Here is an 18571-nt window from a genome sequence, read left to right on the forward strand (position 1 = left end):
CCCAACAAAAATGATAGGTTAATTTGCATACACAGGTGCCCAGCAGCCAGGGGCGTTTCCATGGCAATGATGCAGGTGTTTTGAATGCCCCAGCTGCTTTGGGCCTCTAGGCAGTGTGGGAAGGCGGAAAGGCAGCTCTGGGTGGTGCGCAGCCAGAAAGGCAGCTCTGGGCCACAGCAAAGGCTGTGCCGGCAGCCAGGGTAAGGCAGACCCATTCTGTCTGAATCTTTGTGCATTGGGCGTCTATTTATTTATAATCAGAAACATGTTTTTAAATGTATTACAGTCAATTAAAGAGTTTTCTGTCCTCTTTTCCTATCAGAAATCATATGCAAATTATAAAGAAAATGACTGCGATAAAATACCATAAGGGTAAAAAAAATAATAGCAATATATTATATTTTACAACAATACTTAAAGATGGGCACCAGCCGGTGAATATGCCAACTGCCTTGTCAGAGCAGCAGCAATGTGAATATAACGGGCTATAGATGGAGGTACATGTGAAAGGCAAGCCATTTCGTTCTGCAGGAATTTGTCTCTGTTGAAGAACTGAAAAGCTAGGCACCATAAGCAGCAGGCACAATTCTAAAACAAGAAAGCTTTTAGAATATTAGGACCCCATCTTCACCCTTGCAGGAGTGTGATGGGGTGAGTGACACCAGACACAGCTGATAACAGGATGAGGCTTCAATATGAAGACAAGTCAGATTCATATGGAAAGCTTAAGTCAGAATTACACCTTCCCCACCACTAAAAACCAACAGCACCCTTATAAGTCTGGTAGGCAGAATACTTAAGATAACCCCCAGTGATCATCAACCATTTTTAATCTCCTTCCCTAGAATATGAACAGACCTGTGAATATGGTGTGATATCACTCTTATGACTGCTTACAAAAGTGAAAGGGTTTTGCAGATGTAAATAAGATCTTTTTGACTTAATTCAAGGAATATTATCCAAGAGAGATTTGATCTATTTAAATTACTAATTCTTAAAAGAAGGCTTAGTCCTTATCTGAGTACTGAGATACTCTCCTACTGGCCTTGAAGTATTATAGTTAGCCATGTTATCACCAGCCTCTGGAAAAGGAGAGCCTTTAGGAGCTGAGGGGCTCTGTCCTACAACTGCAAGGAACTGAGATCTGCTGGCAATCTGAATGACAATGGAAGAGAACCTCAAGTTCCATATGAGAACTCAGCCATTGATACCTTGACTCTAGCCTTGGGAGGGTATAAGCAGAGAACACAGCTTAGCTATGCCAGAATTCTGATCCACAGAAACTGGGATGATGATACATTTTGTTTAAGCCACTAAACTTGTGGTAATATTTTTTATGCAGAAAAAAATATATCTTAGATAGGGAATTAAGAATCATTCTCTAGATGAAGTGTTCAAAAAAAAATCAAGGCAATCTAAGCTCTGAAAGTTCACAATGAAACAGCTGCTTTATTGCACAATTGTCTCATGGTGATGCCCAGGAGTTGGCATCCTGTCTATGTGCACAGAGCGTCCAATCAGTTTTTCACTGCTTCTTTCCAGAATATAAACGGAGAGGCATGGAAAACAACCGATTACACCAGACCAGGAGGATGCAGAATCACAAGCTAAGTCTTGAAGAAGAAAATAAATCCCCTTTAACTTGGGAAATATTGAATTGAAAGATATGAGAGTGTTTGGGAAGATTAGTAATAGTTTAAAAAATTAACAATTAAGTACAATAACACGCCAATTCCAGAGGAAAATAAAATAACTTTGCTATATGATTTAGGTACACAAATTAAACAAAATAGGAAGAATGTAATCTTGGTATACTTTGAGTCATATTTATATTGATATAGTAATGAAGCACTGAGTACTGGTTTAATAAATATTGCTTTAAAATTACACATTTTAAGGCTTCAAAGAGAATAAAGGTGCAAAGGGAATAGTCACTCATTTACTCTAATATAATTTACTGTGTTATGTCAATCTCACTGAATCAAGGGTGCTCAAAACAAGTATGTCATTTAGAATAGAAAAATACGTACCAAGAGAAATGTTAAAAAATTGGAAGGGTTTGATCCAAAGGACCCACTGCAGAACAGGGAAAGGATAAAGTAGGGAATTATTGCTCTTATTAACATACTTGTAGCACGATACAGTTTTGAAAATATGTGCAAAATCACCTGGATAAAAATAAAAATGAGATTTACAATGTCTGATAGTATGAGTGTGACCTCTTAATCTAAAGTAAATTATGTGTTTTCCTCAATGTTAATTCTCTGCAGCATATTCAGTGGCCCCTGGAGGCCTAAGAAAGTTAATGTACTTCTCTTATTATTTGAGTCACTAGTGAGGCTCCGGTCCATTAGACAGAGGGAAAGATTATCTAGTAAATAGTATAAATTTCAAAAGTGAAAGAGGAATAGAGTTTGTGAGCTCTGTGAAAGACTATTAAAATTATATGATGAACTGAACAGGGAACTATACCGGCTGGATATTAAAAATTCTGTTTGGAAATTCTGATTTCTGCAAGAAAGACACAAACAAGAGTGCAGGTTGTCCAGCCATAGGTAACAATAGGATTTCCCTGATTTAAAAAATATTTTAAAAATATATTTTATTGATTTTTTTACAGAGAGAGAAAGAGAGAGGGATAGAGAATTAGAAACATCGATGAGAGAGAAACAATAACCAGCTGCCTCCTACAGACCTCCTATTGGGGATGTGCCCCCAACCACGGTACATGCCCTTGACCAGAATCAAACCTGGGACCCTTCAGTCCACAGGCTGTCACTCTATCCACTGAGCAAAACTGGTTAGGATGGGATTTCCCTGATTTTTAAAAAAATAGTTTTATTATATTTGCTGAATCTTATGAAAAGTTATAAGATGACTACATTTGTAAATGGACCCAAATTAAGATTACAAACAAGGAAAATCCAAGAAATTCATGGACAGGAGAAGATATATTCAATGATCATTTTTTTAATATATGGTAATCAGCATTAAATATTACATTTAAAATTTACAGGTAATCTCAATAAGTTAATCTACTTAAAGATACTGAGAACTATATTTAAAATCAATGAAATTTCAAAAAAAAATAAATGCTTCTTTCAGTGTTTGACACTGATATATACAACAGAAAAGTCACACAAGTTTATAGGACAAATCTGACCTACCCTTTCCTTGAAATATCAAAAGACAGACTAATAATAAGGATGCCCTAGATAGGCTAGATTTTTAGTTTGTTTCTGTATCCAATTTGATCTATAATGTTGGATTAATTTTACTTAGTCTCTTTGTCATTAAAAACATGCATCTGTTAAACAAATAGGAGAAAGACAAACTGGCTGTTTTTGACAATGAGATTTTAGAGCCAGAAACCTTTAGATGGGGTGAAGTAGAAATGGGGGAGGTGGTAGCACTGATAAAATAGGGTAAGTCTGCCCCTCACAGCTCTGCTTACCTGAAAACATAGGTTACTAGACTAAAAAAAAAAAAAAAAAACAAAACTAGACAAGCCTAATGATTAGTGTTCTAGGTAACATATCCCATTCTTGGTAATGTATTCAAGATAATATACAAGACCCATCAAATACTGATTCCTCTTCTCTGTAAAATTTAATAAACTTAGCTAAAATTTATCTCTTCTCTTTTATTCTAATGTGATAATGTGCTTGCAAAGAATATTGATTGAAGGTACTAACAAAAATATAGCAAGTTAAAATTAATTCAGAATTAAGTAAACAAAACATTAATGAGTGAAAGAAAGGCTATATCAGACACAGTGTGGCTATAAAATTCATACCTTAAATCCCTAATCCCCAGTATGATGGTATTACGAGGTGGAGATCCTTTGGAGCTAATTAGATCCGATTAGGTCCTAAGGGTATGATCCTCATCATGGGATTATTGTCATAAAAACAAAAGACATAAGATAAATATTCCAACTTTTCTCTCTCCCTTCCTCCCTTTTACTCTCTTTCCCTTCCTCCCTCCTTTTCCCTCCATCCTACTCCTATTAGCATATACCAAACAAAAGTCCTGTGAGCACACAACAAGCAAGAAGCCATCTATTGTACAAACCATGAAAGGGGCTCTCACCGGACTCCAAATCTGTTGGCACCTTATCCTTATAATTCCCAGCCTCCAACATTTAAGCTACTCAGTGTATAATATTTTGTCGCAACCTTTGGAGCTAAGAAAATATTCTATATGATCATTATTTTTATATCCAGATCTGGCTTTGTACTTCTTAGCAAACATCACATTCAGTTATTCAGTTAAATAAATCATATTTTCTATTGTCAAAGAAAAATTGCATAAGGTACAATTAAGGAAGGAAGGAAGGGAGAAAGGAAGTTTATTCAGAACTACTGCAACAGGGATTTAATTCTACTCTTTTGAAATAAAAAGTGGAAGGATTTTTAAGTGTTTGATTGAGCTAGTGGTAAGGCACAGGAAGATTGGTCAATGCGATGAGACCATCTGTGATTGCTCATTGGTACTGATGAAGTTAGGTTCCTACCCTCCTACAGAGATGGAGAGACAGAGGCACTGTATTTCTTGATAATTTCAAACACGTGACATTTCATAGTGATAGATCCCAGATTTTTGAGAAAGACATTCTTAGGTTGTAAGATGGGCAAAAGAACTCTCACATATCGAAGGGCAGAGAAGAGGGATGTCTGGGTCAAACAGAAGTTCCATTAAAAAAAATTTTTTTTCAGGAAACTCCATATTGGGGAATGGGGTTAAAAGGGATATATCTGTAATACTATTAACAACAAAAATGTATTTAAAAAATATGAGGAATTGGGGGTGGAAGGGGTCAATGGGAAAAAAAGGTGGACATCTTTAATATTTTCAACAATATTTTTTTTTAAAAAGGCAGAAAAGCAACTTGTAATTACAAGTTTTCTAAAGAAAATAGTGTAAGAAAAGTGAGAAGAATGCTGTATAAAATTAGATAAGCCAAGCAGAAGTTTAAAGTTACCTTGGTCACTGTGTACAATATTAAATGTTCTTCTGTGAGGGGAAAGTTTATGCCAATAGACTTTTCTAAAAGAAAATTATCATATAGCTACCAATAGTTAATGTAACCCATGAAAAAGATATACTTATTTTCATGCCAGAATAACTTTATCTTACAATATTAAACTTCCACAGACTTTGCAATTATGAAACTCCAAAAACAGATGGAAATGACTAAATGTCGTAAGAAACAAATAGAATATCCTTTTGATGTGGTGAATCATTCATCCAAACTGAATGACTAAGAATAATGCCACTGTGTCATTTTGCGGTATCTCAGTCTCTCTAACGCCATGTTATTTTAAGGGAAGATATATCCAGCTCCAAAGCCTCTCATTTCCTATTTATCATCTGTAAATGGCTAGAGTGAATTATAATATACATAGAAATGTCTTAAGACTATTAATATGTCAGGCTTTCCTACAATTTAAAAATAAGTGTACTGGTCTGTTACCATTACTTTAAATTAGTAGAGCACAGATAATTTTGGAAGCAATGCTGCACAATTTACTTTTCTGATCTTCATAGAACACTTAAGGTGAACAGGGCATGTATCACTATCCATTTTACTGACACACAGCTAGGATTCAGAGGGGAAAAAAAAAAGATTACTTTAGTGGTGTACTAACCTTGGAAAGGCAGATGAAAAGAAACAAAATAAAGTACCTAAAAAGTGAGGAAGGTGATGGGTATCAAAATCTCTCTTCTATTTACTCAAAAATACTCAATAAAACTTTTTATTGCATTTTTATTTCTTATTTTTTGAAGAATGTTTAAATTAGCCAACAAGGATAATTAGAGATAACTGAATTAGGCTGTTTACCCCAGAAATATTCTGTAACCAAGAGACTATATTGTCCTAGTCTATCATTGGATAGCCAAAGAATGTAACCGTGTTAATAACCAACTCACGACTTTTGTTTTATTTTCAGTAACCTCCCCATTTTTGACTATATAAAACATAAAATCTTCTGAGCAATATAATTAGTTAATAATACATAATTAATTTCAAAATTTCAAAATAGTCTCATTATTAGTTTTGAAAAATTTTATAAGTTCAATTTAATAATGTCATAGAAAGTGTAATGCAAGTTTCAATTAAATTCTAAAGCTAAGGAAAATCATATAATCTGTGTGCAGGATTGTCTTATTCCTTATATTCAATAATTGAATCTTAACTCTTCTATTCAATTTATAATTCCAAGTGATTTGGGTCTTACTTGGTAGTAATCTTCTTCAAATTACTTTCCTTACTTCATGAATTTTTAGGCTCTTTCCCTCCTCCCTTCAATGGATTTATCTTGTTCTTAGTAACCAACTTTTTTCCCAGCAGTGTTATTTATTCCAAATGATTTTTTTCATTGTAAATTTTAACATTTTAATTATATACTTAGGTCATTTTACCTAATAACAATATTTATCAATAATGTTTTTCAAAATATATTTCATATATTTAAGAGTCAAGATTGTTGTATTTAAGATTAATTACCAGAAAATAGCCAACTTCTTGGTTTGAGCTAAATTATATGGAAAGTGAACCTAAAGGAAAAATATAGAAACACAATGTTCATTCCTAAAAAATAGTATTAACTTTCAAAAATTTACATATAGGGAGGTAATAAAAATGTACAGAGAACAATAAAAAAGCCCTGAAGGTATAAAAATATAAGGTACCTGAGAAAGAGGGGCTCAACCTGAAGGTGAATCCTTTGAGTGTAGCAATGAAGAGGCCACCAGGCCATGTGGCAGAACACTCTTGGGAATTATCCCATTCGTTTAAGCAGAGAGTTAAAAACACAGAGAGGAGCCTTTGAAGTATACCGTAAACTGGGCACTACTAAAGCAATGAGGTTCAGGATGAAGTAGCAAACTATGAAGACTAGGAGAATGTCTACTTCCTTCTTCATCCACAGATCTCTACAAATAATAGGGAGAGTTCAATTTATCCCATAACAGGTGACATAGATATCAATGTGAAAAACTGACAAAAGGTAATTTTAAATAAAGACTGGTGAACTTGCAAAATAACATATAAATTTTGGATTTCCCATATATAAAAGAAATAGAAATGAAAAACACTCATATATTCATAAGAAAATATGAAAACATTAATCTATATTAGCTTACACACAAGCATGAAGGTGGGAGCCCAAATATTTATAAATATATAAGAATCTATATAATACTGTTAGTGAGGAATTTTCTAGGGTGAAAGAACCAGTAAAGAATATTTTACATATTTATTTGTAGAATTATTATAGAAGAATAAATATATATTTTATTAAATAAATTTATTTAGAGTGATTATAGGTTCACAGAAAATTGATTTAAAAAGTACAGAGTTCTCATATACCAACTGGCCTCAGAAATGAACCTCCTCTAGAATCCATGTCCCTCACAAGAGTGGTCCATTTATTACAAGTAATGAACCTACTTTATTATCATTATCAACTAAAGGTCATAAGTTCAGTCTTCATGATGTATATTCTATCAGTTTTGAGAAATGTACAATGACCTTATTATTTCATACAAAACAGTTTCACGGCCCTAAAGTTTATTTTTACTCCGCCTATTCACCCCTCTCCACCTCCTAATCTCAGGAAGCCACTGGCCTCTTTCCTTTCTTCATAATTTTACCTTTTCCAGGGTGTCATATAGTTAGCAAGAGGAAAACATATCAGATCATATCATATCAGCTAATATCACATCTATAATAAGAATGATTAAAAAAAAAAAAAAAGAATGATTCACTAACTTTAAGCAGGTGGATCCCAGATAAGATCACTTAGATAATTCATCCTTGGTCCTCTAAGTGAATTTCCTAATCTGTTATTTGGAAACATTAAAATCTGCTTTAATTTTTATTTTCTAGAAATTTCTAATAAAGGGATGCCTCCTGCACACCCCCTACCAGGGATGTGCCTACAACCAAGGTACATGCCCTTGACCAGAATTGAACCCGGGACCCCTCACTCTACAGGCCGATGCTCTGTCCACTGAGCCAAACTGGTTTCAATGCAAAACAATTTCTTATGGAAATGGAAATACAATCTAACTTTATGAAAAATATGTATTAAAATGAAACATTCTACCTGTACCATCATGCTTTAAGGAGAATGTTAGTCTTATTTCGGTTGGAAGTTACAGGGAGGCAGGTTTTAGCTTATTTGAATGAAGTCCTGCACAAGTCAGCACAATCCAACAAAGGATAGTGGAAAAATACACACACAGTTTACCATAGCTGAGAGAATTTAGGCCTGAAGGACAGTCTTCTTGTCATGTAAGAAGTAATTCCTACATTGGGAGAAATATTATAATATATGATGTTTTCGAGCTTTGATTTTTCTGTCTCTTAGTTCATAATTCAGCTTTTCCTTCTCCTTAGAATAAATATACTCTATATCAGCATAACTCTATACTTAGGCTAGCTTTCTCTTTCAAAAAATGTTCATGCAGAATAATAAAGCACAAACTACTTCATACTATTAACCTAGGAACATTAGAGATATATTTGGTGAATAGTAAAACAGGCTTGATTACCCATTTCCACACAGATTGTATGATTTCACAGTCAAGTGATCAAATAGTGAATTAACTTAAAACAAAGCCACAAGCAAAAGAAAACCTCAAGCAAAGGAGATTTTAAGTCTCTATAACAGAAGGTAATTTAGCTATAAGACATAGTCTCCTAATTCAGTTAAGAGAGGGGATATCGTATTTTTAAATTATGTGACTCTTTTCATTATATTTTTAAATAGGTTGGGTTTTCCCAATACAAAATAAGCTTTCACCCAGATGGTGTTGAGCTAGGATTTACTCACCTTTTAGGAGTATTGTTATTTTATATGTTTTCATTATCAAGGACTTGGCTAATTATAGATAAGAATAAAAATACAGAATTGTTTTTAAAAGTAAAATATTTGTTTCCATTTAATTATGAAACAATTAATCTTATGATTAGTTACAACTAAAGAAATCACAGCATTTGCAAGGTAAATTGAATTATAAAAAAATGTTAATCTAGCTTTCTGTCCTGAAAAGGAACTAAAGCAATTGTATTAACATCATTATTTAACCAATCCTGAAACAATTCTAGGGAAGATATTTAAATCATTACATTTTGTTAGCCTGAACATTTAGTAACTATAACATTCCTGTACTAAAATGGGTTCATGGTCAACTTGAAAGTGATACCTTAACCCTAGGGATTGATAAGGAATTTCTAACAGAATTCAGGATTCCTACATAATCACATCACGGCAAAGTTCTTATGGATCAAATAGCATTCATGTAAGGAAGATTTGATATGTTCTCTTATCCTTTTTGTTTATGCTGTAGCTACACTGTACATTTTTTCAGACCAAAGAAATGTCAAGTTACTGGTATCTCTGAATTTTTCATCAAACTCACACAGTGTCAGAAAGATCTACCATCTCCTCCATTCACAGGGCAAACAGCTATCCACCTTTGAAGATTTGGGTCAAGTTACCTTTTTGATAAAGCTTATCCTGACATCTGACTCAATAGGAATTGCATTTCCTGTTAAATTCAAGATTTTTAAAATGTTAAAAGTTGAGTGAAGGATGCACAAATAACAAGAGGCTCAGGCAGATTCCTTAATGAAGGTAAAGGTTGTACTCATTTACCCGCAGGTTCACACACATAGTGGAACAGTTATCTATCTGATTAGGAAACAAACTTCCCAGATCTACCATCCCTATGGATGGGTTAAAGTACACATAGCTTCCTTCACTTGGGGCAAGGATTGTGATCAGACCTTCACATATCTTCCTGTGTCACTCTCATATTCATTTTCTGATTTATTTGAAACTAGAGGCCTGTTGCACGAAATTTGTGCACAGGGGTGTGTGTCCCTCAGCCCAGCCTTGAGGGATGTCCAATGGGCAGTCGGACACCCTCTCATAACTGCCCGCCTGCCTTCCTGATTGCCCTTAATTGCTTCTGCCTGCCAGCCTGATCACCCCCTAATCACTCCCCTGCCATCCCCTAATTGATGCCTAACTGCTCTCATGCCAGCCTGTTTGCCCCTAACTGCCCTGCCCTGCAGGCACGGTCACCCCTAAGTGCCCTCTCATGCAGACATGGTCACCCCTAACTTCCCTCTCTTGCAGGCTGGGTACCCTCCCCAACTGCTCTCCCCTGCAGGCCTGGGTCCTCCCCAACTGCTTTCCCCTGCAGGCCTGGGTACCCCCCAACTGCCCTTCCCTGCAGGCCCAGTAGCCCCCAACTGCACTCCCTTGCAGGCCTGGTCTCAACTGCCCTCCCCTGCTAGCCATTTTCTGGTGGCCATCTTATGTCCACATGGGGGCAGCCATCTTTGACCACATAGGGGCAGACATCTTGTGTGTTGGAGTAATTATAAATTTGGATATTACTCTTTTATTAGATAGGATAGAGGCCTGGTTACAGGTGGAGGCCAGCTGGTTTGCCCTGAGGGTGTTCTGGACCAGGGTGGAGGTTCCCTTGGGGCATGGGGCAGCCTGGGTGAGGGGCTTGTGGTAGTTTGCAGGCCAGGCACACCCCCTAGTGACCCAAGGAGAGGCCCTGGTATCTGGGATTTATTTATCTTCTGTAATTGAAACTTTTTAGCCTTGAGGGGATCCAAGCCTCCTGCTTGCTTCATGGGCATGGCCATTTTTGTTGAGGTTTATTTATCTTCCATAATTGAAACTTTCTAGCCTTGAGTGGAGGCCTGGGCCCACCAGTTTGTGCAGGAAGCTTGGCTTCCTCCATTGCTAGGGAAACCCAAGACTCCAAGCTCCTCTGTGGCCACAGCCATCTTGGTTGATTTAATTTTCATACTCACTCCTGATTGGCTGGTGGGCATGGCTTTCGTATGTAGCTGAGGCACGGTCAATTGCATATCACTCTTTTATTAGATAGGATGTTTAGGAAACTCTCGCTGTATGCCTACCCTCTCAAGTGGCTACATGCTATGTGTAACCCTAAGTATTTGGTAAGACTTTTTAAATCAATGGGCAATTTCCAAGAAATAACATCTCTTTCTTTTTAATTGTTCTTTATTGTTGAAAGTATTACATATTTCTCATTCCCCGCCCCCTTGGCCTCTCCCCAACCATTCCTACCCCCACAGTATATGCTCATCTCTTTAACAGATTCATATTTCAATCTGAATTCTATTTCTGAACCATCCAATTGTAGAATTCACATAGATGTAACAGCACACCTATGTAATTTACTGGATTTGTTTATTCCTATATATCTTTCCTGTTAGATACTTATCCCTCAAAGGCAAGATAGATTCTTCTTTGTCTTTATTGTTTAAAGTAATACATTCCAATACACCAGTACTGATCAAAGTAACTGCCACATAAATATTACTATTGGTTGCAATAAACCACAGATAGACATCATTTCTTTCTTGCATTATTATAGAACTTCTCTACATTTTAGGATATGTAAAAGTTTTACTATTATGCATTTCAATATTAAATCAGCCATTGAAACAAATAAAAGTACCCTTTTCGTAGTATTTGACACTGATTATTACTCTTTCTTACAACTCTTTATTTTCTTATTTTCAATGATTTGTAAATTCCCTTGTTTTCCAATTTTCAACAGCTTGCCCTTCTATTATCACTATATAAATATACTTTCTCTCTTCTCTCTTCATGCAGTCTCTCAGCAAAAATTCAGGAAACCATGCCAAGGCTTCTATAATGTATCTGACAAATGACCTACTATTTTCAGTTTCAGTCTCCATTTAATTTTTATACTTTTATACTAAGCTTAAGAACTGTCAGACAATAACCTCTACATCTCCTTCCAGCTTCTAAAATTCAATTTTCTAAAACAACATCCTCCTACCCAAATTTCTCTATTTCTAGTAATGATATAATTATCTCAGTCATACACATTTAAAATCATGACTCTTTTCCTTGTACCTATTTACAAGAAGTTGTTTTTCCTCATATTGTACTGAAATATTTCTTTCTGCTAGTTATATTTTAAGCTATTAACTTCTGTAGTAAATTATTATGTAGTGAGTTAAAGTAATTTGTTATTCTCCCAGAATTCATGGTAGAAGAGTTTGAAAAAGGAATGCCTTGTCTCTGTGACCAAGATAGTTTCATGTTTCTATATAGCAATTCAAGACTCTAAATGGAAGTATATGGGCAAACAAAATGGAAGCTACATTGTTTTTTTTACAACCTAACCTTAAAATACAGCAGTATTTATCGCACATTCTCTTGGTTACAAATAAGTAACAAGTCTGTTCAAGATTCAAGAGGACAGATCATAGATCCACCTCTTGATAGAACTTTAAAGACCACATCGCAGGAAAGCATGTGACCTGGCTGAATTTTTTTTAATCATCAATAAAAAATACAACCTGCCGTAGTCTGCTTATTGACCACAATTCACCTGATTTCTATATTTATGTCCATACTTCCTAAAGCAATCTATAAGTTCAATGCACTCCCCATTAAAATACCAACGGCATATTTCACTGACCTAGAAAGAACTCTCCAAAAGTTCATTTGGAACAATAAAAGACCCCGAATAGCCACAGCAATCCTGAGAAAGAAGAGTAAAGTAGGAGGTATCTCAATACCAGACTTCAAACTGTATTACAAAGCCACTGTTCTCAAAACAGCCTGGTACTGGCACAAAAACAGACATATAGATCAATGGAATCAAATCGAGAACCCAGATATCAACCCAAATCACTATGCTCAATTAATATTTGACAAAGGAGGCACTAATATACAATGGAGTCAAGACAGTCTCTTCAATAAATGGTGTTGGGAAAATTGGACAGATACATGCAAAAGAATGAAACTAGATCACCAACTTACACCATACACAAAAATAAACTCAAAATGGATACAGGACTTAAACATCAGACGGGAAACCATAAAAATACTTGAAGCATCCACAGGCAACAAAATCTCAGACGTATGCCAAAAAAACTTCTTCACTGATACTACCCCTAGCGCAATCGAAGCTAAAGAGAAAATAAACAAATGGGACTACATCAAAATAAAAAGCTTTTTTACAGCAAAAGAAACCATCAACAAAACAACAAGAAAGCCCACTGTGTGGGAGAACATATTTGCAAATGTTACCACTGATAAAGGTTTAATCTCCAACATCTACAAACAGCTTATACAACTAAATAAAAGGAAGATGAATGATCCAATTAAAAAATGGGCAATGGACCTAAATAGAATATTTTCAAAAGAAGACAGAAGGAAGGCCAAAAAGCACATGAAAACATGCTCAAAGTCACTAATTATCCGAGAGATGCAAATCAAAACAACAATGCGGTACCATCTCACACCTGTCAGAATGGCCAACATCAACAAATCAACAAACGACAAGTGTTGGCGAGGTTGCGGAGAAAAAGGAACCCTCGCGCACTGCTGGTGGGAATGTAGACTGGTGCAACCACTGTGGAGAACAGTGTGGAGTTTCCTCAAAAAACTGAAAATGGAACTCCCATTTGACCCAGTAATCCCACTTCTAGGAATATATCCCAAGAAACTTGAAACACCAATCAGAAAGGATATATGCACCCCTATGTTCATAGCAGCACAATCTACAATAGCCAGAATTTGGAAACAGCCTAAGTGTCCGTCAGCAGATGATTGGATCCAAAAACTATGGTACATCTACACAATGGAATACTATGCTGCCATAAAAAAGAAGGATTTCTCATCATTTGCAGCATCCTGGATGGAATTGGAGAACATCATGCTGAGTGAAATAAGCCAATCAATGAAAGAGAAACACCACATGACCTCACTCATTTGTGGATAATAAAGAACATTATAAACTGGTGAACCATAAGATAGATATAGAGACAGTATATCAACAAGTAGACTGTCAAGTTACAGTGGGGACGGGAGGAAGATCTGGGGGAGATAATAGATCAACCGAAGGACTTGTATACATGCATATAAGTGCAACCAATGGACACAAAACTCTGGGGAGGGAGGGGATGTGTGGGAGGGAGGGAGGGGGTAAAAAAAAAATCAATAAAATATATTAAAAAAAAAATAAATAAAAAAAAATAAAATAAAATATATTCGGTCTTTCCTTTAAGACCAGAAAACTCATTAAGTTAGCTGAAAGACTGTGTGCCCAAAGTTCAAATACTTATGATCTGTATCAGGTCCCCATGTGGGAGAGACTCCTCAAGTATAGTTCCTCTGGTAGACTAAAAAGGTATCTACCACTCCTACAGGCAACATGCAATGGTGTCACTTGCATAGAAGAATAACTATACATACCCTGCATTAGACACCTTGGGCTGCTATAACAGAATACCATAGATTAGGTAGCTTAAACAATAGAAATTTGTTTACAGTTTGGTAAGCTGGAAGTCCAAGATCAGGTAGAAGCAAGGTTGGTTTCTTGTGAGACCTCTCTTTCTGGCATATAGACAGCTGCCTTCTCACTGTGTCCTCACATAGCCTATTATCAGTGCATTCACATCCCTGTGTCTCTTCCTCTTCTTAGAATGACACCAGTTCTATTGGATTAGGGCCCTATCCTCATGACTTCCTTAACCCTAATTACCTCCTTAGAGACCTTATCTCCAAATGCAGTCCAATACATGAATTTTCAGTAAGTTCTAATACATAATACTTCGCGTCTAAAAAGGGGGAAAATTGAAAGCAGACTATAGTCACTGGTTCATAGCAATTTAAAAATCTAATCAATACTATGTTCGCATTCCGTGATTAGAACGTATCTGGGTTTTCTCAGAGTACTCTGTCCTCTGGGCTGTTGCTTCCTTTCTCTACTTTTGCTATATAAAGTGGCCCAGTCTGGAACTGAGTATGTTTCCAAGCTCATTTTCAATGTATAAAAGGCTTCTTTTCATTGCATACTCATTAATCCTTTCGCTTTAAACTGATATGATTTCTTTACAATGCTAAAGACTTACTGTGTATCAAATAATATTCTATTTTATTAAAACAGAACAAAACAAACAAAAAACAGAAGGTCATTTTAGCCACAGATAAAACATATTCTTAGATCCAAATTTATCTATAACATGAGGAGCTAACCAAAACATAGCTGAATAGACTGGAGATATTAAATCAAACTAAGAGAAATCAATCCACAGGATGACCTAATGTGACTACATTATTATGAGTAATGTTATGAGAAAAGGCATAGAAATTCTAGTCAGTTAATTCTGGGAGCTAAATCCAAAAGACTATCCCAGAGTGTAGCATGTTAAAACAGAGTCATCTGCATGTCAGTGGTAACTAAAAACTTCAACCAATAAATTTAAGATGCTTATAAATCTGTTGCAAAGGGAGAATGGAGTAGAGAACAGAAAGATAAATATAGATGTAAATAAATAAATAATACATACATACATACATACATACATGCATACATACATAAATAAATATAGCACAGTCATCTGAATTTTCTCCTTCCCATTAGCACAGGCTATAGCATTACTTCTGATTGCCTAATATTCCCATGTAAACTGCATTACCAACCCATTTGTTCTTTAGCTTAAGTAATTTTATATCTGCTATATAGTCTCCAAATAATCTCTAATGAGAAAAGAAATTCCCAATAGAGAATGTTAGCTTCAGATGATTGTCAAAATTCATTGATCATTTTGGTTCTAATTGCAACTTAAAGGTGGATTGAGAAGACCATATAATATATAAGTGGATTTCTACATGAAAATAAAATTTTAAACCATTTAATGGACAGTCCAAAATATAAGTAAATGTTTAGTATTCCCAAAATTCTAAAGAAAAATAATACACAAAGGCGAAACAAAACCACCCATAGGGTTGGCTAGCACCTCAATCATGTCACATAATTACCATTATATTTTTGTAGTCAGAATATTTAAGCCCTATTTTTTCTGTCTTGGTGATCCTCACTATCCCTAGAATGTCCCTAAATAAAAGGTTGGTTTTTTTTTTTTTTAATCCTGTACAATAACAGAGTAAAGCTGCCTTGATTATTATGGGTTTGACTATCCCCAGCTGTCTGTATATCATGCTAACTTAGGTCTAATTTAAATAGTTAGACCCCAGTAATAATATATACTACAGTAATATACAGTAAACTGAAATATGTTGTTTTAGTAATAGAAGGAATAATTTGGACATTTAAGACATATTGCTTAAATTTTACTAAAGATCTATCCTTGAACTCAATTTTGGAATTGAACTGCTAAGAATGAGTAATTTGAAGTAATATGAATAATTGGAAAATGAAATTAGCATGTGGATAATAGCTTATGAAAAGTATCTCATATGGACAAGAACTTTTTTTCTACATGTTTATTAAATATTTATATAATGTATAGTTATATATCAGAAGCTTTACTTAAATAAATTTGACTCTATATTGTTCATGTTCTACTTAAATTTCATTGTAAATTGAGGATTCTTTGTTCTGTATATGGCTTGAGACAATTTTTATACAGCAGAAATGCACAGCCTGCCAAAAAGAGAGAGGTACTGTACCTTTAGATAAAATAGGTAAATTGATGCATTATAGAAATTCTGCACATCATTTATACATGTCCAATTGTAATAGCATAAAATGCATCATCATAAATCATTTCCCTTTCATTATTTAAAGTATACTAAGGTCACCTCCAAAGTTAAGACAATATTAGCCATTTTATTCAATATGGAATGGAAAAGAAAACCAGTAATCTCTCTTAGGACTGCAAGTACATTTCAGTTTGAATTTTCTTTCCTCTCTCTCTCTCTTTTATGATATTTTGATGCTGATTTACCAGAGAAACAAAGACCATGATAATGTGAAACATAAATTTCCTGAGCTAAATGGAGTCCATTAAGTGAAACACTGAATGCAAAGCTGTTAGATAAGGAATGGCAGGTTACCATAAATTAAGCAATAGCCATTCAGGAGAGTATGACAGTAGAATTTTAAAAATCTCAGCAGCTCATTTATCAACTACTAAGAATATAGCCTGTTTACAAAGATAGAATGTTAAATAGAGAATTTGAAAAATATACATTATAAAATCTTTTCCATTTCTGACAATACATAAAAACATATTCTAATCAGATAGCTGTAGAGTCCACACTGCTGACAGTATCATTATACAAGGAGCAGGAAATATGGCATTTTAAAAAATTATTTTACATGAGTTTAATAATTTTGAAAAGTCTGAGTTATTGTGAGAAGTCAGGGTAAAATTTTGTTCATTAGTATGGAAAATTAGAGTTCTATTCTCACTTATTGAGTGATTAAAGGAGACATAGATGATAGATAAGTAGAGACATATATAACCAGTTCATAATTTCTCTTATACCAAATATGACTTTATACCTTAAAAAATATGTTTTGAAAATACTAAGGGAATAACAACTTATATTTAAAGAGCTTATATTAATGAGTTATAATAGAAAGAAAATTTCTCTGTCCTGAATGATGATGTTGGTGGTAAACTTCCTCAAGGGATTTGTTTGCTTCTCAAGCAAGAATAATCTCCAAAAACAAAGGATTGGGAAGGGGATTGAATGAAGACACATGCAAATGTTCTTTTTATGAATTCTACTAGAGGCACATTGCATGAATTCCTGCATGGGTGGGGTCCCTCATCCTGGCTGGCAATCGGGGCCAATAGGGCCATCTGACCCAGTCCTGATCAGGGCCAATGGGGGCTGGCTGGCCAGGGAGGGACTGTGGGAGGGCTCCAGGGCATGTCCAGCCCATCTTGCATAATCCTGCAGGATTATGCAAGATGGGCTGGACATGCAACCAGACCCCAGCAGCAAGCTAACCTACCGATTGAAGTGTCTGCCTCCTGGTGGTCAGTGTGCATGATAGGGACTGGTCGAGTGGTTGACAGAACAGTCAGCTGATTGATAGGACACCTAGCATATTAGGCTTTTATATATATAGATTACAATTTATTACTAGTTCTCTCTCTTATTTAAAGTTACAAATTTCTAAATAGCTATAGCTATTGTTTCCATTATTTTACAATTAAGTACTGAAATGCTACCCTTAGCCTATTTTGATCAATAATTTTGATACTTAATATCCATTTAATGAGCATATATTCACAAACAGAAAAATATTTTAGGTAACTTTATAAAGAATCATCACAATTTTTATATCATAAAATTAGCACATGGTATGACTAAAAATTAGTAGCCATAGTTGTTTCAGATCATGGGCAGGCATTATGCTGATTGGAAACTCACCAACGGGCCTCTGGTTAGGTGATAAATAGCTTGAACTATACCTCAATTTCATACCCATCAGAATCTTTCCTTACTGTTCATTTCTACTAAATTAGAAAATATCAACAGCTTTAAGTCATCAAGATTCAATATTTCATAATCTATCAGATAATTTTGGTTATATTGGAAACAAATGAACTTCTAAGTTAAATAGAAGTATTACTGAAATATCCATTCAGTGATAAAAATATCCATTCAGTAGAAAAAGAAAGTCTAAAATGCAAAGTCAAATGTTTTATCAAAAATTTCCATGCATCACAAATTTAAAATAATTATTGATATATATCATTAAT

This window comes from Pipistrellus hanaki (genome assembly GCF_964339955.1).
Source record: "Pipistrellus hanaki genome assembly, chromosome: 7".
Taxonomy (NCBI): Eukaryota; Metazoa; Chordata; class Mammalia; order Chiroptera; family Vespertilionidae; genus Pipistrellus; species Pipistrellus hanaki.